The sequence below is a fragment of the Oryctolagus cuniculus genome, chromosome 15 (genome assembly GCF_051225735.1).
Source record: "Oryctolagus cuniculus isolate XC-2025 breed Fujian yellow rabbit chromosome 15, ASM5122573v1, whole genome shotgun sequence".
In the NCBI taxonomy this organism is placed as follows: domain Eukaryota; kingdom Metazoa; phylum Chordata; class Mammalia; order Lagomorpha; family Leporidae; genus Oryctolagus; species Oryctolagus cuniculus.
Window position 1 is genome coordinate 87,366,284 of NC_142881.1, and position 26,744 is coordinate 87,393,027.

The 26,744-nt window shown below is 48.5% G+C and overlaps 1 long non-coding RNA gene across 19 annotated transcripts in view; it reads right to left on the bottom strand.

The window, feature by feature from the left end:
* The window catches only part of LOC103351327 (uncharacterized), a 37,324-nt gene extending 15,969 nt beyond the window's left edge, over positions 1 to 21,355 (bottom strand). For 2 of the 19 annotated variants that reach the window (XR_016221838.1, XR_016221830.1), the window contains exons 1-5: positions 20,581 to 21,349; positions 16,589 to 16,751; positions 7,390 to 7,462; positions 6,510 to 6,707; positions 111 to 200 (exon numbers count right to left, since the gene is read on the bottom strand). This is a non-coding gene — a long non-coding RNA (uncharacterized LOC103351327). Of the gene's footprint in view, positions 1 to 110; positions 201 to 2,574; positions 2,707 to 6,509; positions 6,708 to 7,389; positions 7,463 to 16,588; positions 16,752 to 20,580 lie in introns of all 19 variants that reach the window. The other 17 variants (XR_016221839.1, XR_016221833.1, XR_016221824.1 and 14 more) reach the window with 16 other exon arrangements.
* Positions 21,356 to 26,744: the final 5,389 nt, after the last annotated feature.

Here is a 26,744-nt window from a genome sequence, read left to right on the forward strand (position 1 = left end):
CAGAGGTGCCCAATGGAGGAGGGGCAGGCAGGTGACCACCCGGTCCCTCAGGGGAATCGGCTTCTGGTCCTCAATGCGGTTTTCCTCTAGGCATCCACATTGACACTGACCTGGAACACGGAGGTCATAGAAGTGCCTGACAGCCACGTCTCCAGAAAGATGAAGTGCAGAGATGACACTGTCTTCTGGGGTTCCCGTGCCTAACACAGAAAAGTAGGACAATGACAGCATCAAGGAGCAGAGCAAATGGATTTACATGGTGCTAAGAGTTCCATAGTTCATGTGAAATGGATGGAAACAATGATTCTAATTAGACTGTGACACAGCTAAGAAATTTTTGCAAAAAGAAACAAAAAAGTTTTGAAAGAAGAAGGTACACTCAGCTGGGATATGTAAAATGGGGTACAAAGAAATGTCCAAGTGACACAAAATAACGCAGACAGCAGGAATGTGGGAACAAAACTAGAACAACGATCACTGAATCTGAGTCCTGGTCCTAAGGCCTCTGATAGAGACTCACGCAGGCCCCAGTCTCTCCCCTTAGCTTGCACTCTCTGTCTTCACCTTGATGCAGAAGTCAACTCCTTAGTGAACATGACCTCATTAAATTCCGGGAGCAGCACAGGCCAGACTGGCCCCAACGAGCCCACATCACAAAATCCCCAATTCAACTAGACTCTCTAGGTTAACATCTTCCTGCTGGCTCCCACTGAGATGCTTCTCAGGAAGCCCAGGTCCTGAGTGAGCTTTGCAACAGCCACCCCCTCACAGACCCAGACACTCAGAAGCCCACTTTGCCATCCCAGCCTCCTCAGAACACACTGGCTATCTTATTGCTGACCAGACAAAAAGCCACAAGCACTGCAGACAAGCCAGAGAGGCCTGCATGAGCTGGTCCTTTACTGTTCAACTTTCATCTACAAGACTCACCACCCTTAATCTCTACAGGAGTCTGATAACCAGGCAACAGCTGCCTTTTTACTCTGTGCACTACAAACACACACCCACCAGCACCCCAGTGCCAACAACTGGCCTGCTGTGTGTTGGGGGAGCAGACTCACATCATGGGCTTCTACTGAAAACCAGGTAATAACATGTTAAACGGAAATACATCGATAACTACACTGCATGTCAATAGCCTGAGCACGCCAATTAAAACAGAAAGACTCCGGGCCTGCACAGTGCCTCGGCGGGTTCAAGTCCAGGCCTACAGTGCTGGCATCCCATATGGGTCTCCCAACTACTCCACTCTCAATCCTGCTCCCTGTTAACACACCTGGGAAAGCAGCAAAGTTGGCGCAAGTCCTTGGGCACCTGCACCCCTATGGGAGACCCGGAAGAAGCTTCTGGTACCTGGCTTTGGATAGGCTCAGCTCTGGCCATTGTTGCCATTTGGGGAGTGAACCAGTAGATGGAAGATCTCTCTCTTTCTCACTATCTCTACCTCTCTCTGTAATTCTTTCAAATAAATAAAATAAATCTTAAAAAAAAAAAAAAAACAAGCACAGACATTCTCACCATAGAGATCCTTGTCATCCTTGGTTAGATTTATTCCAAGACTTTTGAAGTTATGAATGGGATCGATCTTAGAAGTTATTTTTTTTATTTGACAGGTAGAGTTATAGACAGTGAGAGAGAGACAGAGAGAAAGGTCTTCCTTCCATTGGTTCACTCCCCAAATGGCCGCTACGGCCGGCGCTGTGCCAATCTAAAGCCAGGAGCCTCTTCCTGGTCTGCCATGCAGGTGCAGGGGCCCAAGCACTTGGGCCATCCTCCACTGCCCTTGTGGGCCACAGCAGAGAGCTGGACTGGAAGAGGAGCAACCGGAACTACAACCCTGTACCCACATGAGATGCCAGCACCGCAGGTGGAGGATTAACCAAGTGAGCCACGGCGCCGGCCCCCTATCTTAGAAGTTCTTTCTCAGCCGTGGCATTGTTTGTATATACAAAGGCTGTTGATTTTTGTGTGTTGATTTTATATTCTGCCACTTTACCAAACTCTTCTATGACTTCCAAGTCTCTGATTGGAGTCTTCTGGATCCCCTATATGTAGGAGGATACTCTGACATCACATAAGCTCCAGTTATTTCTAAGTGCTCCCAAAAGATGTATCATTCTTGGGTGCGTCTTTAAAGTTATTTAAGTTTCTCAAAATAAAAAAAGAAGTGAAATTAAGTTTGAGGGGCTGGTGCTGTGGCACAGCGGGTTAATGCCTTGGCCTGAAATGCTGGCATCCCATATGGGTGCCCATTCTAGTCCCGGCTGCTCCTCTTCCCATCCAGCTCTCTGCTATGGCCTGGGAAAGCAGGAGAAGATGGCCCAAATCCTTGGGCCCCTGCCACCAGCATGGGAGACCCAGAATAAGCTCCTGGTGCCTGGCTTCAGATTGGAGCAGTGCCAGCTGTGGCGACCATCTGGGGAGTGAACCAGCAGATGAAGACCTCTCTCTCTGTAACTCTGTCTTTCAAATAAATAAAATAAAGCTAAAAAGAAGCAAAGCATGAAACACATGATGAAATGAACAGATCAGCAGTCACAAGAGCAGTATGGATACAGTTGAATAAAAACGCACCATCAATCAACTGTGCATCTACTGGGCACGGAGAGGATGCTCCACCCCACAGCAGCAGACTCTACACTCTCTCAGGCCCACACAGAACGTTCACACTGACTACCTCCGTGCCTGTGAAGCACACGTCAACACCTAAGGAAGAACAGGAGTCACAGGAAATAAGCTCTCAGGTCATAATGGGATCCAAGTGAGAAGTCCGTGACAAACAACTGGAAAATCCCAAATACTTGGAGATTAAGCAGAAACCTCTATATAATGCATGTCTAATGAGTAAGTCTCAAGAGAAAAAGAAAAATATTTCAAATTAAATGATGGTGAAATTATATTTTGCCAAATTATACTATTGAATACATCTTTTAGAAAACAATCAAGATCAATAACCTTGGCTTTCATCTTAGAAAATCAGAGGAAGAATTGGGCAGGGGTCTGTCGTGCTGTGGGGGGCATAGCAATCCGGAAGGTGTTTTCCCGCATCCTGGAGTGGGTGGATCAGCAATCCCAGCCCCAAGCCCCACACAGGTGCTTCCATTTAGAATCCGAAGGCATGGGCCAGGCGGTGGGAATGGAACCCAGCACCTCCATGCAGGTGGAGCTTCCTCAATGCACAGAGCTACCAGCTGAGGATGGAAGCAGAGAGTGGCTTGTATAGGTTCCTGGCTACTTCTCCCTTCCACCTCCTGCTGACTCAGCTCACCCACCCCTCCCACTCCCCATGCCACCCACCTGGGATCAAACATTTCCCTCCCTCCCCCTTGCTTCGGCCCTGCCTGCCCATTTGGGCCTTTGTGGGTAGGGCCAGCAGATGGGAGGGGTCTCAAGTTTTAAAAGCAGTTAAAAAAAAAGAAAATCAGAGGAAGAAAATGAATTTAAAATAAGTTAGATGTAGAAATCAATGGAGGACGGCGCCGTGGCTCAATAGGCTAATCCTCCACCTTGTGGTGCCGGCACACCAGGTTCTAGTCCCGGTCAGGGCACCAGATTCTGTCCCAGTTGCCCCTCTTCCAGGCCAGCTCTCTGCTGTGGCCAGAGAGTGTAGCGGAGGATGGCCCAAGTCCTTGGGCCCTGCACCCCATGGGAGACCAGGAGAAGTACCTGGCTCCTGCCATCGGATCAGCGCGGTGCGCCAGCTGCAGCGTGCTGGCCACAGCAGACATTGAAGGGTGAACCAACAACAAAGGAGGACCTTTCTCTCTGTCTCTCTCTCTCACTGTCCACTCTGCCTGTCAAAAAAAAAAAAAAAAGAAATCAATGGAAGTGAAAAGAAGTACAATTGTAGAGAAAACTACTATCCCTAAAATCTGAATCCTTGGAAACATCAACAAAATTCATGAACTTCTTGTCAGGCCTAACCAAGGAAAAGGGAAAAAACAAGTATAAATTATCAATCCTATAAATGAAAGAGGTGACATCATTACTGACCCAATGGACACACACACAAAAAAAAAAAAACACAGAACAATAATGTGAACAAAAATTTGACAAAATAAATGAAAAGAAACACAAGGAGAACTAGAAAATTTGCATGTTCCATAACTATTAAATACATTTTATCAAAGGTTAGCAGTGAAGAAGCCACGCCTAAATGGTTTTGTAGTGAACTATACAAAATGTTTAAGTGTTTATTTTGATACATTATTTATCTAAAAGCCAAAAGAGACTGGGAGAGAGAATGAAGCTGTCATGTGTTCCCTCCCCAGACAGCCACAACAGCCAGGGCTGGGCCCGGCTGAAGCTAGGAACCAAGAACCCAATCCAGGTCTCCCATGTAGAGGGCAGGGATCCAACTGCGGGAGCCATCACTCACGCCTCCCAGGGTGCACAGTACCAGGAAGCTGGATTGGGAGCAGATCCGAAATCAAACCAAGGCGTTCAGACATGGGATGCAGACATCAGAGTGCTGTTAACACTACACCAACATACTTCCTCTCCATCAATCATTTTTTAAAAACGCCAATTTTCCATCAAGTGTTCAGGAAATAGCAAAGGAATACTCATTCTATGATACAAGAAATACCCTAATGTCAAAACAAGGTAAAAACACACATACACAAAACCTCCAGACCAGTATCTCTCATAAACATGCATGGAATTGTCCTCACTAAAATATTTACAAGTGGAGGCCAATACCCTTTGAAAAGAATCCTACAGCACAACCAGCAGAGCTTATTCCAGGTCTGCAAGGCTACATCAACATGTCAAGTACCAGCCAGTGAAGTACATCACATCAACAAGCTAAAGAACACCATCATCACGTGGTGGGCTGAGACAACATCAGACAACATCCCACATTCTCTCATGACACAACCCTGAGCTAACTAGGAACAGCGTGGAACTTTCTCAATCTGATAGGGAATGTCTACAAAATGTAAATTTTACATTATATTTCTAAAATCAGAACAAGGTAAGAATGTCATCTCTCACCACTGATTCAGCACCACCTGCTGGACACTCTACCTCATGCAATCTGAGAAGAACAGAAAATGAAAGATGTATGAACTGGGGAGGAGAAACAGAATGATCTTCGTTCACTGGAGAAATAGTATCATACACTATAAATCTGTAAGAATCAGAAAAGGAAGGAAGGGAGGGGAAAGGCTAGAAACTCTTGGAATTCATATGCTATTCTAAGAAGGTGTCAGGACACCAGGCTAGGATGAAAAAGTCAATTGTAGGGCCAGCTCTGTGGCGTACCAGGTAAAGTCGTGCCTGCAGTGCTGGCTTCCCATAAAAGAACTGGTTTGAGCCCCAGCTGCTCCACTTCTAATCAAGCTCTCTGCTATGGTCTGGGAAGCCATAGAAGATGGCCCCAGTCCTTGGGCCCCTGAACCCATGTGGGAGACCCGGAAGAAGCTCTTGGCTCCTGACTTCGAACCTGCCCAGATCCTACCATTGCCACCATTTGGGGAGTGACCCAAAAGATGGAAGACACCTCTCTCTCTCCCTCCCTCCCTCCTTCCCTCTCTGTAAATCTGCCTTTCAAATTAACAAATCAATCTTTCAAAAATCATAAAATATAAAGTCAATTTTCCATATTAACAACAATGAACAATGTCAGGATCTGGTACTCTGGGTTAAGTGGCTTAAGCCAGCACCCGTGATGCCGGCACCTCCTTATGAGTACTGGATTCGATCCCAGCTGCTCCACTTTTGATTCACCTCCCTTCAAATGTGCCTCGGAAAGCAGCAGAAGTTGGCTCAAGCTCTTGGGCCCCTGCCATTCATGAGGGAGACCAGGATGGAGTTTGGCCTCATAGATTTGGCCTGGACCAGTCCTGACTATTGTGACCATTTGGGACATGAACCAGCAGATGGACGATCAACCTCTCTCTATAACTCTGCCTTGCAAATAAACAAGAAAATTCTTAAAATCGACAGAACAACAGAAACAATGAACCATGAAAATGTGAAATCACTCTGTGAAGTTCTCATTTCTTCAACACTGACCTACGGGTTCACTCTGATCCTAACCAGAGTGTCAGCATGTTCTTCTGTGGATGTCAACAAAGTGAACGAATGTCAAACAGAAGGGCAAAGGATGCAGAAACCTGTATCACACTGCAAGCAAACCAAGAGTAAGAACTGACACTACAGCTCCACAACCTACTGTTGAGGGTGGGTATCTCACCTGGCATTTGGTTAACAGGCTGGATAAGACAGCCGGCCCCATAGGGAAGTGCCTGGCTTGCAAACCTGGCTCCACCCTTGACTCCTAATTCCTGACAGTACAGATCCTGGGAGGCAGCAGTGATTGCTCAAGTGAATGCATTTCTGCCACCCAATGGGAGAGCTGGAGTGAGCTCCTACTTCCCAGCTTTGACCCAAATTCCAGACTCTCCAGGCAATGGAAGACTGACCCAGTGAAGGAATGAACGTGATCTCTCTCAGTGTGTAGATAGAACACGAGGGGCAGGTGGTCAGCCTGGCAGGGGACTCACCAGTTCGGATGCCTGCATCCCAGACTGCAGCACAGGGTCTGACACCGACTCAGGCTCCTGACTTCCGGTTCCTGTTCATGCAGGCCCTGGGGGGCACTGGTGATGGCTCAAATGACTGAGTTCCTGCTACTTTGGAGGACACCTGGATTCTCTTCTGGCTCCCACTATTGGCTTCAGCTTGCTCCAGCTGTGGTGGAGCTGCAGGGAGAGAACCAGATGATGAGAACACTATCTATATACTGATCTCTATTTCCACATCTATTTCTTTGTCTCTTTCTGCCAATAATTAAAAAAACAGTTCTATATTGCATGTTGCCAAGTATATTGACTTCTGGAAAAGTCAGAGAATACACACACAGTTCATAGACCAGAAGTTGACAGGGGTAGGGAGAAGGGTGAATGGGTGGAGCAAAGTGGATTTACAGGACACTGAAATACTCTGTGTGTCACTGTGATCGTGGACCCAGAATGGCATGGATTTGTCAGAACCCACAGAATGTACAACACAGAGTGAGCACTAATGTAACCTATAGACATTACCTAATAATACTGCTGTATCTCCACAGTGGATCAACAACTGAACCAATATGTCACACTCAAGCAAGATGTTAATGTGACGGGGGACACACTGAAACTTGGGGACAATACAAGAAGACTCTCTGTGCTGTCTACTCTGTTCTCTGCAACTGGAAACAGTGCTGAAAAACAATTCCACTGACTGATGAAACAGGAAAACTACAGACTGGGAGAAAATATTTGCACATCAGATACTTTAGATAAAGGAACTGAATCCAGAAACATAAAGACACTCAGGATGCAACACTAACAAACCAAACAGCAAAATAAAAGGGAAGAAATATTAAACAGACAATACACATACCCAGACATTCAAACAGCAAATAAAAACCTGAAGAGATGCTCCACAGTATTCCTCAGTAGGGAAACCTGAATTCCTGTAACAGTGAGATACAACAACCCATTACAATGGTTAATACTGACAAGAAGGAAAATGATAGCAAAATCCTGGGGAGAATATAGAGCAACTAAAATACCCACACATTCCAAGTGAAATTCCAAGTGCAACACTTACTACTTCTGTTCATTTGTACTTATTTATTTCAAAGGCAGAAATCAGAGAGACAGAAAGGCCTCCACACTGCTGCTTCACTACTCAGAGGCTCCAAACCGATGAGGTAAGACAGGGGGAACCCAGAAACTGGGAATTCAATCTGTGTGGACTCGTCCTGTGAGGCCTGCACTGCCGGGATGGAGGGACGACTGCGTTCTTCGACAAGAATCACCACAGACAAGTTTGGTGAATGTGTCCATGTAAACGACCAAGCATAAGCTTTTAAAGGGCAGACAGAGGGGGCATAGCTAACTCAGGGCAACACTAATTCTATATGATAAAGCTGATAATGGCGCCACTGCACTCCTCCATTTAGCTTGAAGGTCACTTAGCCTAGGTAGCCTTCCAGATGGGCCAACATGGTTCTACTCATGCCCTGTGGGTGTTCGGGTATAAAGGGGAGTGCTCAGTGATTGGCAATCACAAGGCTCTGCAACAGAAGTGGGCCTGAGGGAAATGTGCCTGGGGCTCCTTCCACCTGCCAGCAGTCATGTTAACTTCCTGCATGGGCTAGGCAGGCAGTGTCCAGTCCAGGCACAGGATCACCTACAAACCTGAGTCTGCTAAACACACTTCAAAATGTTCAAGACGGGCACAATGGAAAAAAAAACTATACAGAGATTACAAAGTTGTATTGCACCAAAATAAAATTATATTTTAATTAGCTAATGCTTCCAGGACTTTTTGAAGCACTTCAATGGACTAGAAATGGACAGAGGAGAAGTTCTGGGGCCATCAAAATTCTGAAACTTAAGAGAAACATTGATAAAACCATTACGAAAGCCAGAGGGCGGAACCAAGATGGTGGAATAGTGAGGGTGCGCACCAATAGTCCGGGAAAATTTAGTTTAATAAAAGTGGAGTTATGGTAACCTCAGAAAAAGGATTAGGAAAAAATTGCAGAGGAAACTCTTCCGGATCTAGTGGCTGTGACTCAGAGGACCTATGGGGATAGCAAGGTCGCCCACTGCGCAGAAGCCGAGCCATGGGAGCCACAGGGTCTGCGCACCAGTGTGGGAAGGGGAATGGATGTGACACAGACGACCAGCGGGGAGAGCAGGAATGCCCAGGGCTCCAAGTCCACACATCGGCGCTGGAAGGGGAGGTGAGCTCAGTAACCCGAGACATTGGCGGGGAAACGGCAGTCAGAATCTAGAGGGAAGCGGGCTTGAGCCGGGAAAGTTCACCAGACCGACTACAGCAAAGAAGAAGAAAAAAAAAAGGTTGGGGGGTACTGTTACAGACTAGTTTCTCTCTCCGCCAACCTTGCAAAGGCAAGCAAGAGACAAAGAGCAGGCCACACTCTGGATATACATAACAAAAGGGGAGAGCTAAGGAACTGAGGCGCTACAATCCAGTAGCCTAGGCAACCTAGTGGGAGTCCGCAGGAGAAACTGAGCGCGCACAGACTCATTGGGTAGAAGCCAGAGATCGGAAGCTAAATACCATCAATTCTGCTCAGCTGTGCGGTATTACTTACCTCCTGAATAAAAAAATTAAATAAATAAATAAATAGAGATTTACCACGCATAACCTGAGGGTGTCACCTTTGCACACCTGTAACCCTGAAGAACCAAGCAGAGCTCTCAGGCCACACTCATCTCAAGCCTCCAAGGCTCCTCCAACAGCAGACAGTCCACTTAACACAGACATAGTATTAAAAAAAAAAAAAAAACTCACAGTGAGGGAAGAAGAATTAACAATGCCAAGCAACAAACACAAAAATCGAGGGAACAAGATCAACAATGACACTATGATGCCTCCAAATAAACAAAACACCCCAAGCCAATATTATGAAGATGATGAGATAGAAGAAATGCAAGATACAGATTTCAAAAAATTTATGCTAAGAACATTTAGAAGTTTTCAAAAGCAAATCCTTGAACTACAGAAATCCTTATTGGACAGGATTGAAAATCTCTCTCGTGAAAATGAAATTTTAAGGAAGAATCAAAATGAAATGTAGAAACTAGTAGAACAGGAAAGTGTGATAGTGAAATCAAAATGAAATGAAGAGCTCAATAGATCAAATGACAAACACATTAGAAAGTCTAAAAAACAGAGTCAGTGAAACAGAAGAGAGAATATCAGACTTAGAAGACAGAGAACAGGAAAACATACAGTCAAACCAAAGAAAAGAAGAGGAAATTAGAAATCTAAAAAATATTGTTGGGAATCTACAGGATACTATTAAAAAAACCAACATTCGGGTTCTAGGAATTCCTGAAGGCATGGAGATGGAGAAAGGATTAGAAGGCCTTTTTAGTGAGATACTAGCAGAGAACTTTCCGGGTTTGGAGAAGGACAGAGACATCCTAGTACAGGAAGCTCATAGAACCCCCAATAAACATGACCAAAAGAGATCCTCACCAAGACACGTTGTAATTAAACTCACCACAGTGAAACATAAAGAAAAGATCCTAAAATGTGCAAGAGAGAAACGTCAGATTACTCTCAGAGGATCTCCAATTAGACTCACAGCAGACTTCTCATCAGAAACACTACAGGCTAGGAGGGAATGGCGAGACATAGCACAGGTGCTAAGACAGAAAAATTGCCAGCCCAGAATATTATATCCTGCCAAGCTCTCATTTGTGAATGAAGGTGAAATAAAGACCTTTCATAGCAAACAGAAATTGAAAGATTTTGCCGCCACTCATCTGGCCCTGCAAAAGATACTTAAAGATGTGCTACACTCAGAAACACGGAAACACGGCCATCAATATGAAAGAAGGGAAAGGAAGAACACCTACCAGTAAAAGAGCATGGGAAGCTCAAAGCATAAACTAGAAAATACCTCTGGGAAAATGGCAGGGCAAAGTCACTATGTATCAATAGTCACATTAAGCGTTAATGGACTTAACTCTTCAGTTAAAAGACACCGATTGGTTGATTGGCTTAAGGAACAAAACCCAACTATTTGCTGCCTACAAGAAACACATCTCTCTAACAAAGATGCATGCAGACTGAAAGTGAAAGGTTGGAAAAAGATATTCCATGCCAACAGAAACCCAAAAAAAAGCAGGTGTAGCCATATTAATATCAGACAAAATAAACTTTAATACAAAAACTGTTAAGAGAGACAAAGAAGGGCACTATATAATGATTAAGGGTTCAATTCAACAGGAAGATGTAACTATTATAAATGTTATGCACCTAATTACAGGGCACCGGTTTATTTAAAAGATATGTTAAGGGACTTAAAGGGAGACTTAGATTCCAATACAATAGTACTGGGGGACTTCAATACTCCACTCTCAGAAATAGACAGATCATCCGGACAGAAGATCAACAAGGAAACAGCAGATTTAATCGACACTATTGCCCAAATGGATCTAACAGATATCTACAGAACTTTCAATCCTACATCTAAAGACTTTACATTCTTCTCAGCAGTGCATGGAACCTTCTCTAGGATTGATCACATACTAGGTCATAAAGCAAGTCTCAGCAAATTTAAAAGAATTAGAATCATACCATGCAGCTTCTCAGGCCACAGTGGAATGAAGCTGGAAATTAGCAACTCGGGAAACCCTAGAAAGTATGCAAACACATGGAGACTGAACAACATGCTCCTGAATGAACACTGGGTCATTCAAGAAAAAAAACTTTCTGGAAGTAAATGAAGATAACAACACAACATATCAAAACTTATGGGATACGGCAAAAGCAGTATTGAGAGGCAAGTTTATAGCAATAGGTGCCTATATCAAGAAATTGGAAAGGCACCAAATAAATGAGCTTTCACTGCATCTCAAGGACCTAGAAAAACTGCAGCAAACCAGACCCAAATCTAGTAGGAGAAGAGAAACAATTAAAATCAGAGAAGAAATTAACAAGATTGAATCCAAAAAAAATTACAAAAAATCAGCCAAGCGAAGAGCTGGTTGTTTGAAAAAATAAACAAAATTGACACCCCATTGGCCCAAATAACTAAAAAAAGAAGAGGAAAGACCCAAATCAATAAAATCAGAGATGAAAAAGGAAATGTAACAACAGACACCACAGAAATAAAAAGAATCATCAGAAATTACTACAAGGACTTGTATGCCAGCAAACAGGGAAATCTATCAGAAATGGATAAATTCCTGGAAACATGTAACCTACCTAAATTGAACCAGGAAGACATAGAAAATCTAAACAGACCCATAACTGAGACAGAAACTGATAATAGTAATAAAGGCCCTCCCAACAAAGAAAAGCCCAGGACCAGACGGATTCACTGCTGAATTCTACCAGACATTTAAAGAAGAACTAATTCCATTTCTTCTCAAACTAGTCAGAACAATCAAAAAAGAGGGAATCCTCCCAAATTCTTTCTATGAAGCCAGCATCACCTTAATCCCTAAGCCAGAGAAAGATGCAGCACTGAAAGAAAATTATAGACCAATATCCCTGATGAACATAGACGCAAAAATCTTTAATAAAATTCTCGCCAATAGAATACAACAACACATCAGAAAAATCATTCACCCAGACCAAGTGGGATTTATCCCTGGTATGCAGGGATGGTTCAACATTCGCAAATCAATCAATATGATTCACTACATTAACAGACTGCAGAAGAAAAACCATATGATTATCTCAATAGATGCAGAGAAAGTATTCGATAAAATTCAACACCCTTTCATGATGAAAACTCTAAGCAAATTGGGTATAGAAGGAACATTCCTCAATATATTCAAAGCAACAACAGGAGTCACTGTGCACTTACTCCTCATGTAGGATCTCTGTCCTTAATGTGCTGTACATTGAGATTTAATGCTATAACGAGTACTCAAACAGTATATTTCACTTTGTGTTTCTATGGGGGTGCAAACTGTTGAAATCTTTACTTAATGTATACTAAACTGATCTTCTGTACATATAGAAAATTGAAAATGAATCTTGATATGAATGGAAGGGGAGAGAGAGCGGAAAAGGAGAGGGTTGCGGGTGGGAGGGAAGTCCTTGGTGGGTGGAAGCCAATGTAATCCATAAGCTGTACTTTGGAAATCTATATTCATTAAATAAAAGTTAAAAAAAAGAGAGAAACATTGTGTTCAATGGTGCAACTTAGCACCCTCCATTGCCAGGAAAAACTAGGATTCCAAGCAGCAAGGAAACATATATGACCCCCAGGATGCTCCCAATGATGAAGAGAATAGGAAGGTGACCCAAATAAGGGAGGTCCCTGGTCAAACACAGGCCCAATTCTAGAACAGCACGATAAAGGAGCTGCCACTTTAGAGGCCCTGGGCATAGCTGGGATCCGAGCAAGAGTGGGTTCCATGGCTGCACACATTTATCAACTCATCAAACCATACTTCAGATCTGTGCACGTCACTACATCTAAATTGCACCTGGGTATGGTGAAATGGCTAACAGGTAAAGCCACCACCTGCAGTGCCAGCATTCCATATGGATGCCGGTTCAAGGACCAACTGCTTCACTTCTGATTCAGCTTAATGCAGTGGCCTGGGAAAGCACTAGAAGATGGCTCAAGTCCTTGGAAACCTGCACCCTCATGGGAGTCCCGGAGGAGGCTCCTGGCTTCTATCAGCGCAGCTCGGGCCCTTGTGGCCAACTGAGGAGTGAACCAACTGATGGAAAACTTCTCTCTCTCTCTCTCTCTCTCTCTCTCTCTCTCTCCTTCTTCTATCTGTGTAATTCTGTGAACTAAATAAATAAATTTAAAAATAATAAAGCATCCACTCACACAGTGGCTGTGTGACAACTACCAGTGGCTTCCATGACAACTCACTGGAAGGGCGGAAAGGCCATGGACAGCCAAGGCCAGCTCTTGTGGACAAGAAACATCAGGACTCACATAGTACTGATGGGGAAACACAGCAGCACCCATGCCTGAGAAAGCAGCACCAGAGATGAACACGTGCAGCCGATGCCACAGCCCCTGCAGCTCCAGGTGCACTTCCAAGAGAAGAATGGGGGGGGTGGGGGTCAGGTGCTGCGGTCAGTATTCCAGTGCACAGTCAGTCACAGAGTATCTGGACTTCAATGCACATGGCACAACTACTCCAATACATCAAGAATGCAGCCAGAGACTACCATGCACTGGGAATGAGCCCTCAACAAAGACCTGAAAGAATGGAGACTCTCACAAAGATAATGTGTCCAACATACCAGCGACACTTCCGGTCCCAATGCTCCACACTGGTGAACCATGCAGGAAGCAGGTGATGGCCCAAGTACTTGGACCACAGCCACACTCATGGGAGACCTAGATGGAGTCCCTGGCTCCTGGCTTCTGTCTGGGCCAGTGCTGGCAACGGCAGCCATTTGAGAAAAGAGTCACTGGATGGCAGATCTCCAGCTCACACTCCCTGCTTTGCCTATTAATTAATGAGTAAAAATCACATAACCATACACATACAGACACACAGAAATACATACACACACCCAAAACACCTAACCCAGAGTTTTTATGGTCACTCTCAATTGACCCAGAGGTCCAGTCGAGACTCAGGGAAGAACTAATGGAGGGAAAGTCTCGCTCCCAATGCAGGAGGTGAAACTGAAGCCCCACAGAGGGTGCTGGCCACAGCTGGTCCAGGCCAGGGGTTAGGTAAATGGTGTCCCGAGGTGCACAATGTGACAGCAGGTGAGGTGGTCGAGCTAGAACAGACCACTGCCATGCCCTCAAAATAAAGGCAGCAAAATCCAATGTGACATGGCTAAAGAGATAAGGAAATACACAATTGTAATGGAAGACATTGAAATCTCAATAACTGACCACATAGAGTCTGTAACAAAATCTCAAAATCATCAGCAATTGATTGGACTCCACTGCTATTTAGAAAACACTTTTGGGGTCGGGGTTGTGGCACAGTGGGTTAAAAGCCCTGGCCTGAAACGCCGGTATCCCATATGGGTGCCGGTTCTAGTCCCGGCTGCTCCCCTTCTGATCCAGCTCTCTGCTATGACCTGGGAAAGCAGTAGAAGATGGCCCAAGTCTTTGGGCCCTGGCATCCACGTTGGAGACTCAGAAGAAGCTCCTGGCTCCTAGCATCAGATCGAGTGCAGCTCCAGCCATTGTGGCCATCTGGGGAGTGAACCAGCAGATGGAAGACCTCTCTCTCTGTTTTTACCTCTCTCTATAACTGTGTCTTTCAGATAATTAAAAAGAAAAAGAAAACACTTTTGCTGATGACTGAAGATACATAATTTCAAATACACAGATCTCTTCCCATAATGACTACGTTCCAGGTTCCAGAGCATAACTCAACAATTTTATAAATATCATATGAATTATCTAATATCATGCATAGGTTCTTTATAACAATAGAAGGAAAATAAAAATCAGTAACAAAGATAACTGGAAAATTTCAAAATGTTGAGAAAGTTAAAACCACAATTCTAAATAACATAGGAGTCAAGAACCAAGTCAAAAGAAGGTAAGGGGGCCAGCACCGTGGCTCACTTGGTTAATCCTCCACCTGCGGTGCCAGCATCCCATATGGGCACCGGGTTCTAGTCCCAGTTGCTCCTCTTCCAGTCCAGCTCTCTGCTGTGGCCCGGAAAGGCAGTGGAGGATGGCCCAAGTGCTTGGCCCCTGCACCCGCATGGGAGACCAGAAGGAAGCCCCTGGCTCCTGGCTTCAGATCAGCGAAGCGTCAGCCATGGCAGTCATTTCGGGGGTGAACCAACAGAAGGAAGACCTTTCTCTTTCTCTCTCACTGTCTAACTCTACCAGTGAAATTAAAAAAGAAAAAGAAAAAAAAGGTAAGAAAAAACAATCGAAAGAAAAGGAGAAGAGGAAAACACAGCATCCTCACACTTGTGTGATGCACTGCTGGAGAGGAAGTCAATGAAACCCTGCTGGGGGCAGGTGTGTGGCACAGCAGTGCGGATGCTGCTGGGGAAGCCTGCATCGATGGTCGAGAATGCCCGAGTTGAGGTCTGAGCTCTGCTTTCAATCCAGCTTTCTGCCAATGCAAGCTTAGGAAGGCAGCGAGTAATGGCTGAACTCACAATGAGTTCCCCACTCTTGGCTTCAGCTGAAGCAGCCTCGGTGGTGACTGGCCTTTGAGGAGTGAGCAAGAGACAGAAGATCTACCTCCCTGTCTTCAACCACTCACACCTTTCTAATAAATACAAAGTTTAAAAGCAATAAAGGCAGGGACCGGCACAGTAGTGCAGATAGTTAAGCCACAGCTTGCCCCACCAGCATTCCCTATGGACGCTAGTTCAAGTCCCAGCTGCTCCACTTCCAATCCAGCTATTGCTAATGAGCCTAGGAAAGATGCTGAGGATGCCCCCACGTCCTTGAGCCCCTCAATCCACAAGGGAGACCTAGAAGCTCCTGGCCCCAAGCTTTGGCCTGGCCCAGCCTTGCTCACTTAGGCCATTTGGGGAGTGAACATGCAGATGGAAGGTCTCTCTCTTACTCTTTCTCCTTCTCTCTGTGTAAAACTCTGCCTTTTAATAAACAAATAAAAGAGCTTATAAAAATTTAAAAAGTACTAAGTGCTTATATTAGAAAAGAAGTACTCAGGGCTGGTGCTGTGGTGCAGCAGGTTGACGCCATGGCCTGAGGCACCAGCATCCCATATGGGTGCCTTTTCTAGTTCCGGCTGTTCCACTTCCAAACCAGCTCTCTGCTGTGTCCTGGGAGAGCAGCAGCAGAGGACCCAAGTTCTTGGGCCCCTGCAGCTGCATGGGAGACCCAGAAGACGCTCCTGGCTCCTGGCTTCAGATCAGCACAGCTCCAGCAGCTGTGGCTAACTGGGGAGAGAAGCATCTGATGGAAGACCTCTCTCTCTACCTACCTCTATAGCAAAAGACACAATTAGTTTACCCATCATCCTCTATGGCAACCATGAAACGAAGCCTTCCCTGTACAGGACACTGGATGGACCCAGCAAGGGGAAAGGGGGAGGGGCTCTCCTGAGGCTCCCAGCTCCTGGCAGGGCAGGGAGCAGAGGGGCCAAGGCTGTGCATGTGGGCTCACCCGGTGGAGCTCTGTCCCAGGCACACGTTCCCACGGGGTCACTCCACATCCTCCTCTCCTCAGCCTGGGGAGGACATTTCTGCTGCCTCTTGACACGAACTTCTGCTCCACAATAAGCTTTCCACTTCAGTTCCCTGTGACGTTCTGAAGTATCCTCCTGTACCTACTCAAGACATTGAATCCAGTCATAAATCCTCCGACAAAGAAAATGAAAAGCCCTCCTAGCCAATACGACTTCACTGATACATTCTACCCATACACTTCCAGATATACAAGATGGAATACTCATCTTATGTAACCTGAGGTACTTTAATAACAAAATCAGAAAAATATATTACAGGAAAAGAAACTATGCACTAATGTCCCTCATAAACAGAGAACTCTCCAAATCCTCCAAATACAGTCAAATAAAATCTAGTAACACTTTAATGTATCATGAATAATTGAGGTTTCTCTCACGAATGGAAGTGCATTTAATCCTAGAAAAACCCATGCATGTAATTCATATGTGAGTGGCTAAAGAAGAAAAATATGAAAGATGTCAAGAAATTAGCCCAGTGCTGATCCAAAAAAACAAATAAATATCTACAGCAAGCATCACACTTAAATGGTGAGAGACAGTGGAGAGAAGAGTTTCCCCCAAAGCTCACATAAAAGCTGAGGACATCCGCTGTCATTGCTCCTACCTGAAATCACAGCTACCAGGAATAATAAATAATTTTAGCAAGACCATGAGGGGAAGAAGGGCAATGTAAAAATATCAACAGGAGGGCCAGCGCGGGGGCACATCGGGTAAAGCCGCCACCTGTAGTGTTGGCGCACAACATGGGCACCGGCTCGAGTCCTGGCTGCTCCACTTCTGATCCTGTTCACTGCCTGTCCTCTGTGGCCTGGGAAAGCAGTGGAAGATGGCCCATGTCCCTGGGCCCCTGCACCTGCCTGCCAGACCTGGAAGAATATCCTGGTTCCTGGTTTCTGATGGGCTCAGCAGTGGCCATCTCAGCCATCTGGGGAGTGAATCAGCAGATGGAAGACCTGTCTCTGTCTCTCTTTCCCTCTGCCTCTACCTCTGCCTTCAAATAAATAAAATCATCTAAGAAAAATCACTTATTAGAAAATCCGTTGTATACTACCATCCATAAATGAGCAGATACTGATATAAAATTAAAATAGCAAAATAAAATGAAAACTCATAAACTCCATGAATAAAATACAAAATATGTTGGCTGAACACTAAAATGCTGATGAAGGAAATGAAAGAAGATCTACATAAATACACCATGTGTAGGATTGGAAGACTGAATATTATTAACATACCATTTCTTCTAAAATGATCCTATTGGTTTACACAATCTAAATAAAAATCCCAGCAAGAGGTTTTTGAGAAATCCACAAAATTTTCTGTAATTAGGAAAATCCATGACAATCGACTATCAGGTCCATCATGAAAAACAGGAACTGGGTGAAATGCCAATACTGTATTTCAAGACTTATAATAAACCTACAACAACAAGACTGTTCGGGATTCATAAAAGAATAGAAGGTCACATTTCAATGGAGTAAGATAGTAAGTCCAAAAATAAACCTCATGCCACAATACATAAGCAACAATTGTTAAAACTACAAACAAAAATAAACAAACCCACTTTGATACCCACAGATGTCCAGACATCTCTTTCGTTAACAGGTCAGCATTTAGACAATCAGTAAGGATGGAGCTGAACAGAAAAGCGCCTACATCGACCAGGTGTCAAACGGATCCTTAGAGGGTGCTCCATCCACGGCAACAGAATACACACTCTTCTCAGACCCACGCAGCACGTCCACTCTGACCACGTTCGTGGGTGTAGAGCAGACTTCAGTCATAAGAAGAGGCAGCACACGACATAAGATCTCAGATCACACAGGAACTACATGGGAAGTCAGTAAGAAGCAGCTGAAAGTCCCAAACACTTGGAGAACAATCAACAAACCTCAAAATAACACGTTTATAAATCTCAAATGAAAAATATTTCAAACTAAAGTGAACATGTATCCTGCCAATTTATATTAATGACTACATATTTTAGGAAAGAAGAACCAAGATGAAGGAGCTACGCTTTCACCCTAGGAAATCAGAGGAAGAAAAGCAATTTAAACACTTCAAGCAAGGTGAAGAAAATAAATAGTGAAACTCAGATGTACAAGTCAGTGGAACGGAAAAATATACAACTGCAGTGAAAACTGACAAAACTAAAATTGGGGTCTTTGAAAACAGCGACAAAATTCGTGAACTTCTTGTCAGGACCAACCAGGAAACAAATGCAAATTACTAATATTGTTAATGGAATGGTGACACCAGGACAGTCTCCATGCACAAGATAACAAGGGAATGGTATGAACGCTGTGACCAAAAATTTCATAAGATAATGAACTGTGAAAATTCCTTGAAATGTAGATGTACCAAAATTCATAAACAGAAATGAAAAATGTGAGTGGTCCCATAGTAAGTTATAATTTATAATAATTATCATATCAATTATAATTTATAATAAAAATTATTAAATAGTTTACTAGTTATTAAATAAACATATCCTGTTTCTGCTCAGCTAAAAATAAACAGCGGGCAGAAATGTATTTACGGGGACCTGCATTGTGGCACAGCAGGTTACAACACTGTGCGGAAAATTGTCATTCCATAGAGGCACAAACTGGATTCCCGCCTGTTCCAATTTTTTTTGTTTAATATTTATCTATTTGAAAGACAGAATGACAGAGGCAGAGACAGAGGAGCGGGAGGGAGGGAGAGGTGTCTTCCACCAGCTGGTCCACTCCACATTTGGAAGAAACAGCCAGAGATACGCCGATCTGAAGCCAGGAGCCAGGAGCTTCCTCCAGGACTCCCACAAAGGTGCAGGGGCCCAAGCGCTTGGGCCATCTCTACTGCTTTCCAGGCTGAAGCAGAGGGCTGGATCGGAAGTGGAGCAACTGGGACTCGAACCGACGCCCAGATGGGATGCCAGCACTGCAGGCCAGGGCTTTACCCACTAAGCCATGGCACCCCCCTGCCCCGCCCAGCCACCAACCCACCCCCCACACCCGCCCCCCCCCCCGCCACCAAGCCGTTCCACTTGGGATCCAGCTGTCTGCTAACAGCCTGGGACAGCAGAGGAAGCGGCCCGAGGACTTGGGCCTCTGAGCCCACATTGGAGACCGGATCAGGACCTGGCTTCTGCTTGGGCCGGGCCCAGCCCAGGCCGGTGTAGCCATCTTGGGGTGAACGGAGACATCGACGCTCTCTCCCGCACTGCCCCATCTATAACTCCGCCTTTCACACAAATCTTCCAGAAGAAGGAACACGAGGACGTCCTCGGAGGCGGCAGAGCCCGGGGGCAGGCTGGACCCGAGCGCAGAGGGGCTCCCGGCTTTCTCTGAGTGCGCGTCTCCCGGGAGCAGGCGGCGTAAACGCACCAGAGGCCGTGCGCATCACTCGGGCGCCCGGGCCGTGTCCTGCACACACGTCACACCTAGAGCAGCCGGCCCAGAGAGGCCGACCGGGCTCCTGCACGGACGCGGCCCAGGCTACTTCCGGCCGGGGACGGGAGACCCAAAACCGGAACCGGGCCGGGCAGGTTCTTGCTCTCCAACCGCCGCCCCGCCCCGTACCCGTCACTCTCCTCCTCCCTCTCCCACGCGCACGGCTCCCCCCTCCCTCCCCACCTCCGCGCCCCCTTCTCATTCTGCCCCTCCCTCCCCTCCTGTCCCCGCGCCCTCCCACACACACCCCTGCCCGCTCTCTGCCCCCACCCCCGGGCCCGGCCTCCTCCCATGCACACCCCTGCCCGCTCTCTGCCACCCCTCCTGTCCCCGCCCCCTCCCACACACACCCCTGCCCGCTCTCTGACCCCACCCCCGGCCCGGCCTCCTCCCACGCACACCCCTGCCCGCTCTCTGCCCCCCACCCCCGGGCCCGGCCTCCTCCCGCGCGAGCCCAGCGCCCCGACCCCGCCTACCCGGTGACAGCAAGGCCTCCTCAGCTGACCACACCCCGCGCCCAGCTCCCCCAGAGAGGACCTCGCTGTTCCTCAGGGCAGGCATGGAGTCCTGAGGGTAATGGCCGCCTCAGCTGCAGCCTACATGGCCCCGGCCTGACCCGGGGCGCTGGGTCTCCCTCAGGCTCGGCCAGCAGCGTCCAGGACGGCTCCTCAGGGCCTGCGCTGGCTCTGGGCAGGAGCGGACAAGGCGCTCACTCCCACCTGAGCACCGTGGGGCAGAGCGGCCATGCGTGCAGAGGCACTTCCGGGTCCAGCGCCTGGCGCAGGCGCACTGCACGCGGGCGGCCGCCATGGGGTCACGTGACGCATCTGCGCGCTGCCGCATCAGGCATCTGATGTCCAGGGCCGCGTCCAGTCCCGCTGCTCCAGGCTGTGACCCAGGGAGGAGCTGCTGAGGGCCCAGGTCCCTGGGACCCGGCCTCCCTCCCTCGTGAATCCTGATGGAGCTCCTGCCGCCTGGCTTCTGCCTGGCCCAGCGCTGGCCATGGCAGCCGCGTGGCAGAGGAGCAGTGCGTGAGCTCGCCAGCCTCTTTCTCTCTCTGAGAGGGCGTCCGTCTGGGTCCCTCCTCCCCAGGGGGCTACAAAGGCCAGGGCTGGGCCAGGCCGGAGCAGAATCAGGGCTTTTACCCAGTACTGCAGGGTGGGGTCAGAGGCCTAAGTCCTGGGGCCGTCTCCTCTGCTTTCCCGGGCGGGATCCCAAGGGGACCGGCTTCGGGGAGGGCCGGGCTGTTGGGGTAGCGGGTAAAGCCCCCGCCTGCAGGGCCAGCCTCCCATATGGGCGCCTGTGTGAGTCCCGGCTGCTCCACTTCCGATGCCACGCTCTGCTAGGACCTGGGAAAGCAGCACTAGATGGCCCAAGTCCTTGGGCCCCTGCACTCACTCAGGAGGCCCGGGAGGCTCCTGGCTCCTGGCTTCGGATCTGCTCACCTCCGGCTGCTGCGGCCTATTGGGGAGTGGGCCAGCAGGTGGAAGACCTCTCTCTCTCTCTGTGCCTCTCTGCCTCTCTGCCTCTCTGTGTGTAACTCTAAATGTCAAATACTTAATTAAATATTTCTTTAATAAAAAGTAAAAAATAAAAAAGGAAGACATAGCTATAAATAAAACACTTCATCAAGGCCAACTACTAGAGTGTATTTAAAATTGGATACTATATACATAACATACACTGTTAACGCAGCCTTTTAAAAAGAACTTAACTCAAATCTTTGAAAATATTTTGGTACCCATTCATTCTCTTCTTCCTTACAAACGTGCTGTGTGGGATTATTTCTGACTTACATGTGAAGAAATCTTTGTCATCTACTTATTCAGACACTTATGTACCCACTTGTACAAGGACCAGAAATACCTGTGCTCTACAAAGTTCTCTTCTGAACACAAGTCTGCCCTCCATAGTCTAGCCCTGCGTTTAACATGGATCGTGTTTTACATAGGACAAATCATGTGTCCCACAAACAAAATCTAATACATAAAGGTAGCATCTGGGGTCACTGTTGGCATTTTCTACATGGACTTTATAATGGTGGTATTTTTAATCTCATTTCTCAGTGTTCAAATATGGCTTAATTTTAATTTTGGTATAATAGAAGAAACTGATTCATGTTTATACTGGAAGGTGAGATTCTTTGGCTATTTAGACAGTTGGGAATTCTAAAATTAAGGATTTTGTAATGTATATTAATCAGTCACATATTGTATTTTTAAAATGTATACCAAGAATGCTGGTATTAAAATCTTTTTTCTTGGAATAATAAATAAATAAATAGGTATGTATATACATGCACACAAGAACACAGAAATGTGCACATACAGACATAGGATTGCCCTCCCCAAACACCTGACTCCAGAGCTTGCTGGTCACCATCACTTGACCAGAAGGCTCAGGGAAGACCTGATGGAGGAGGAGGTCTTGGTCCCAAAGCAGGAGGTGAAACTGGAGCCCCACAGATGGTTCGGCCTCAGCAGCTGGTCCTGGGCACGGGCAGCTAAATGGTGGCCCCAGGTGCAGAATGTGCCAGCAGCTGAGACTGTGGCTCTACCAGAGCAGACCATGCACAGAATGGCCAGGTCATGAGGAGGGCCCCTGGGCATTTCTGTGCCAGCAGAGACCTCAGGAGAGGGTCCCAAATGTCCTGGCCCAGGGCCAGCAGCATGGGCACCAGGGGGGACAGAGTCCCCAGGCCCTGGCATGAGGCTGTGATGGCTCTGTGCATCCCAGGGCCTCCAGGACACCTCCAGCAGATAGGAAGGGCTGTCAATATGAGGAGCAGGTGTCCAAGGAGAGGGAGGTAGATAGGGACAGAGAATCCCAGCTCTAATTGGATGCCACTATCCTAAGTCCCTTAGTGGCTAGCCAGGTTCAGGGCATCCAAGCGGTATCCAGGTGGCCACGTCTTCTTCCAATAGAACACAGGGGGGCCTGCTCTCCAAAATGGGTGAGCAGTGCACACCCACTGTCCTGACACCCAGTCAGGGGGCCTGGGTGTCGGAGGTCCCTGCTGAGAGCCCAGCCACCCTTCTGACCCTGCTATCTCATCCCATGCCCTTGATACCTGTGGAGCTCACGGTGTGGGGACGCCTGTGTGTTGACCTCAGTGTCTTCATGGCCAGAGGCCACACAACTCGTCCCCAGACTGTTGGGAGTGGCAGAGTTCCCGGCTGCTTATTTATTCCGACCTCCCCATGTACCAGCTCTGCCCAGTGTACAGAGACTTCAGACTGCACCCCTGCCCCGGAACTGAGGCCATCCTGGGCATCAGCACAGGAAGTGATGGCTGCCCGTGGGGAGGGCAATGAGAGAAGGAGAGAAAGGAAGCTGTGATGACTGGGACTTTTCAGGGCATTCCTGGGTGGCCTCCCTGCCCTCCCATCTGGGTAGAAAGTTCTAGATGGATAAACCAGTGCTGACTCAAGGTGGGTCAGCTCAGGTGTGACCGGGACACTGGGGTGGGCTCATGGGCACAGGAGGCTCCCTAGCGGATGAGGGGCTGATGGTATGTCCAGAGTGGACAATCCAGCGGTAGATGGGTGGGGATGGGGACCTGGGCACAGTGTTCTCTGTGCCTGTGCAAGGTAAGTGGACAGAGGCCAAGAAAGGCCCTTGGAGGGGCAAGGACAGACTGTAGCACCAAGATGGAAGCCTGGGGGTTCGTGTGGGACCCAGGACTAAGGAGGTGCTGGGTGAGGGCTGAGCCACTTTGCCCAGGAGGAGCAGGTTCTGGGAAGCCCTGGGCTCCCCTAGAGGTGACGAGCAGGGGGCTCCTCCTCATCCCTGAAGGGCCACAGGGCTGAGCCCAGGCTGTGGGTGGTCCTGAGTTGTCACTGCCACAGCCATGGTGGAATGGTCAGGAGAGGCCTGTGCTGGAGTCTCAGCAAGGGCAGGGAGGGGCTCCAGGGACAGGTGCATCTTCTGTTCTTCCTCATTTCCTTCCAGGGCCAGAGCAGAGGGCCAATGTGGAGAGGACCGATGCTGTGGCCACCACCTGACCCTGCGGTCCAGAAGCCGTGTCCTAGCGGTGAGGGCGCCCCTCCCTCCTGCTTCCCCCTTCCCTGGGCCAAGCTGGCGGGCACTGGGCAGCTGGCAGCCTTAGGACCAGAGCAGGGCTTGATCCTGGGCACCTCCTGAGCCCATCAGCACTTGTCCACTCAGCCTCACCCACGCATGCTGCACTGAGGGGCACAGGTGTGCATGAAGGTGGGTGCATTCCAGTCCTGCCAGGCCACCCACACCTCACGTGACCTGTGTGCCCCTCGTGTGGGGGAGCTGCCCCATGGGGCTGTGCCCTTGGCATTCCCCCATCCTCACTAAGAAACAGCCCAGGGAGGCAGGCTGGGACAATTGCAGGACACCTGGTGCCACTTAGTATAGCCAACATGCTAGGAAGTGTCATTGGCAAAGACCAAAATTAGCATTTGTGGGGCTGGTGCCATGGTTCACTTCCTTAATCCTCTGCCTGTGGTGCTGGCATCCCATATGAGCCCTGGGTTCTAGTCCTGGATGCTCCTCTTGCAGTCTAGCTCTCTGCCCAGGAAGGCAATGAGGATGACCCAAGTGCTTGGGCCGCTGCACCTACATGGGAGACCAAGAGGAAGCACCTGGCTCCTGCCTTCATATAGGCATAGTTCCAGCCATAGCAGCCATTTGGGGGGTGAACCAATAAAGGAAGACCTTTCTCTCTGTCTCTCTGTTTCTCTCACTGCTTGACGGTCAAATAAATAAAAATAAATAAATAAGCATCTTTGTGCTTCAGATGTGGAGCCTCCAGCCCCAGGGAGAGCCTTGGAGCAGACACACTGGGTATCCACGTGTGCTCACGTCACACAGAGGAACACGAGGCCGCACAGTGAAAGGCAGCTTCCCTTTCACCAGGCAGACAGCATAGGGAGTACACGCAAGGCAGCCTGAGCCAGAGCCCATGTGGCTGAGCCAGACCTACAGGGGCCTCCTGGCCTCTGCAGAGCCAGCGCTGAGCACGACTGGCCTGGTGTTGCTGACAGTGACCCCTGGGTCTCCCAGGGCTGGGCGTCCTGGTCATCAGCAGTGCTGGGAGCTGCGGGCCTGTGGCTGCTCTGGCCCCACATGTGCTGTCTCTGCCCTTACTGCCAGCACTAGCCTGGAGTTACCAGCATGCGGATGAGGTGCTTGTCGGAGGAGTCACAGTGATCTGTCTGAAGCCCTGGTCAGTGTCCAGGACAGGGCCCTGGCTCCCGCTCTGGACAGTCTGGGCCACGCCGGCTTGAGGTCCTATGCAGGTGGTGCTCAGTGGGCGGCTCCCCTGTCCTCCATCCCAGGAGGACCCCCTGTGTCCTCCTCCTAAAACTCCTGGGAAGAGGGGCTGGAACAGAGCAGGAGGGGTCAGCAGGGGTTGGGAGTGCTGGGGTGGGGTCTGTGGTAGGACAGGAGGCTGCAGCCCTGGCAGTCTCCATTCAGGTCATTACAGGGGCAACCACGGAGTGTGGGGACCTCAGGAAGATGGACAGTCCATGATGGGGCTCCCTGTGCCACCTTGTGTTCAAATAAAGAGACCTTCACAATTGGGCTGTAATAAAATTGCAGAGGAAGAAAGGAGGGGCAGGAGGTGCAGGTTGCCTGGGACTTGGGACCGTTATGGCAGGTGGCAGAGGGCCCTGGCACCCCTGGTTCCGGGGCAGTTCTGCCAGAGCCCTGCCCTCTTCACCTGGGCCCTGGGGAGAACACAGGCCCCACTTCTGGTGACCTTTAATTAATCCAGGGCTGAGAACCCTGACCCCTGCCACACAGAGCCACTTGGGATTGGCTGGCAGGTTTCTGTGATGTCACAGGCACTGAGGATGCGCACTTTGGGCTGGGAGGCGACCAGTGGCCAGTAGTGAGTCTACTGCCCAACTGACCAGGTGTTGGTAGCATAGGCAGGAGGCACATTTGAGAGAATCCAATGGATTCAAGATGGAGGTGAGTGGGACTGGCTCTCTGCATGGCCTGTGATGCAGGGAAGGTCGCGCCCAGGTGGGTGGCACTGGTCTCCCACGCCGGGTTCCATGAGTGATATGGCTGAGCTGTCATGGTACCCCTGTGTGCAGAGGGTGTATACAGTCGTCTCATTCCTCCTGCTCTGCTGGGCATCAATGTCGAATGGGCCTTGGTGTGAGTCTGTGTCAGACACAGGTTCAAGACTAGGTGTCGGGTCACCTGGTATCAGGTGCGGCAGGGAGGCCGGCTCTGAGAGCCCCAGAGATGCGTGGTCTGAGAGCGGGCCAGGGAAACCCTTAGACTTGGGCTCCCTGCAGGACATGTGGATGCCAGGCTGGGGGAAGAGCGTCCTACCTTAGGGCAGGGGAGGCAAGGTGGGGGCTGTCCTTCCCCAACCATCCCTAGTCCCTGTGCTCTGGACGAGTCATCTTCCTGGGACACAGCCACCAGGTGCCCACTCACCTGGCTGTGTGGCTGTCCCCCCTCTGAACAAGGGGACAGTCCTCAGGGCAGCATTTCCCGTGGGCTCCCCTGTACTGGCTCACAAGTGCGTGTGTGTCTTACAGATTGGATATGGACACCCAGAGGTACCGGAGGGCCCTGGAGCGAGCAGCGATCATCATGAAATATGAGCAGGTACGGGCCAGGGTGCTGGGGGAGGAGGTGGGGCCCT